The sequence below is a fragment of the Clavelina lepadiformis genome, unplaced genomic scaffold, assembly GCF_947623445.1.
Source record: "Clavelina lepadiformis unplaced genomic scaffold, kaClaLepa1.1 scaffold_179, whole genome shotgun sequence".
In the NCBI taxonomy this organism is placed as follows: Eukaryota; Metazoa; Chordata; class Ascidiacea; order Aplousobranchia; family Clavelinidae; genus Clavelina; species Clavelina lepadiformis.
In genome coordinates, this window is record NW_027508283.1 from 30,001 (window position 1) to 32,500 (window position 2,500).

Below are 2,500 nucleotides of genomic sequence, written 5' to 3' on the forward strand. Positions count from 1 at the left end.
TGCTATTTATTTGCATTTTTCCTCTAGCGACCGTAATGTGTTTCTTTTTTGGTCGCTAGTTGGCGCCCTCGGACTACCATAATTTCCACAACGCGTCCGTTTTGCCATCGCATTCTTCCCTGCGGCACTGCTTGCTCACAAATTTTTTTCCTTTCAGTATTATGAGCGAAGCAAACATTTACCTGGAGCATCAGCCTTCCGCTATTATTATTCCGCTTAAACCTATTCCTACTGCAATGTTCAATGATCAATGATCAACTCAATTCCCGACGAAAGACGGTCTATTCTGAGTTACCCAAAACGGTGACTGGCAGGTGAGTGCATTTGATATATTTCTTTAGCGTTTGGACGTGTGTGATTCAATATATTTTGTATGACACTCTGTTACATTGTCGTAATTGAGCTCTTCAATTTAATTTCATTTAATTTAATTTTATTTTATAATTTAACAATAACTTTGTACAATTAAATAACTTTAATTGATAAATACGTTGTCATTGCCTTGCATTGACTCACGTAGCTTTGCAATGCTGCTTGATGATCATTTGATGATTTTGTTGTATGACATATATTGTTATGATTATATCGATTAAAATTGTGCACTTTGACACTGTATGGCATTAGATTAATTTTATCAAGTCGATTCACACCAAAAAAATGTTAAAGTCCAAACGCCCAGGTCGCGCGGATAGCCCTCACCCGCCGCGGATTTTCCCAAGTCGGAAGAGCTTTAGCCGCGAGTCGGTGTTTGGACTTTAACTTTTTGTTGGTGTGATGAGACTTGAAAATTTTTTAGAGTCCAAACGACCAGGTCGCGCGCATAGCTTTCACCTGGCGCGGATTTTCCGAACTCGGGAGAGCATCACGCGCGGGTCGGTGTTGTGGACTCTGAAAATTTTTCCCATCCACTCCAAAAAATGTTAGAGTCCAAACGCCCAGGCCGCGCATATTCTCTTGACCGAGCGCGGATTTTTCGACCTCGGAAAAGTTTTTGCCGCGGGTCGATGTTTGGACTCTGAAATTTTTTCAAGTCTCGACAAAAAGTTAAAGTCCAAACGTTGGGAAATATTTTCAGAGTCCAAACGTTCGAGTTGCGCGCAGTGCCCGGCCGGGGCGCGGTTCGGCGGCCACGGCAAGCGGCCACGCACCTTCCCAAACTCCAAATCCGGCCGCGAGCTCGCGCGATCCCGAGGCCGTTCTGGGGTACCATGGCGATGCAGGATTCTGTGACTACTATGAGGGAGCAGGCAGTCGTGTGAGCGAATGCGCGCGCGAGTGCGAATCGAAGCAGAATCGATCTCGGTTGGCGTCGGGCACGATGGGCAGATGTAATGCTGTTCGCGCGGTCGCCCATGCTTAGCCGGGGTTTTGAGCGGTCTGTCGGATCCAGTGGCAAGCTATCGGCGTGCCTCGGCGCGAGTATTGCACTCGAATCGCCGGGCAGCGTCCGGAATTGACGGTTTTCGGAGCTCGTGCAAGCCGCGAGCGTAGTGTTTGAGTAGCGATGTACACGGAGAACGTGTGAAAAGAAACGCGGGGCGCCCGTCGTCCCGCAGCAGCCTCGTTTGCTGCGAATAGCTACCTGGTTGATCCTGCCAGTAGTCATATGCTTGTCTCAAAGATTAAGCCATGCAAGTGTAAGTACGAGCTCTCGTACAGTGAAACTGCGAATGGCTCATTAAATCAGTTATGGTTCATTTGATCGTACGTGTTACTTGGATAACTGTGGTAATTCTAGAGCTAATACATGCGAAAAGCGCCGACTCACGGAGGCGTGCATTTATCAGACCAAAAACCGACCGGGCCTCGGCCCGTGCTCGTTGGTGACTCTGGATAACTTTGCGGATCGCACGGTCTTGCACCGGCGACAAATCATTCAAGTGTCTGCCCTATCAACTTTCGTCGGTACGGTATCTGCCTACCGAGGTTCTTACGGGTGACGGGGAATCAGGGTTCGATTCCGGAGAGGGAGCCTGAGAAACGGCTACCACTTCCAAGGAAGGCAGCAGGCGCGCAAATTACCCATTCCCGACGCGGGGAGGTAGTGACGAAAAATAACAATGCAGGACTCTAACGAGGCCCTGTAATTGGAATGAGTACACTCTAAAACTTTTAACGAGTATCCATTGGAGGGCAAGTCTGGTGCCAGCAGCCGCGGTAATTCCAGCTCCAAAAGTGTATATTTAAGTTGTTGCGGTTAAAAAGCTCGTAGTTGGATTTTGGGCTCGGGCCGTCGGTCCGTCGCAAGGCGTGTACTGGCGTGCCCGGCCTCACCTTCGGTTCACCGTCGGTGCTCTTGACTGAGTGTTGGCGGCGGCCGGAACGTTTACTTTGAAAAAATTAGAGTGTTCAAAGCAGGCGGTTCGCCTGAATAATGGTGCATGGAATAATGGAATAGGACCTCGGTTCTATTTTGTTGGTTTTCGGAGCGCGAGGTAATGATTAAGAGGGACGGACGGGGGCATTCGTACTGTGCCGCTAGAGGTGAAATTCTTGGATC

At 48.8% G+C, this 2,500-nt stretch overlaps 1 non-coding gene across 1 annotated transcript in view; it reads left to right on the forward strand.

Moving 5' to 3' along the window:
• Positions 1–1,579: 1,579 nt before the first annotated feature.
• LOC143472842 (small subunit ribosomal RNA) overlaps positions 1,580–2,500 on the forward strand; it is a 1,808-nt gene continuing 887 nt past the window's right edge. The window contains exon 1 of the ribosomal RNA XR_013120152.1: positions 1,580–2,500. This exon is cut by the window's right edge and continues 887 nt beyond it. This is a non-coding gene — a ribosomal RNA (small subunit ribosomal RNA).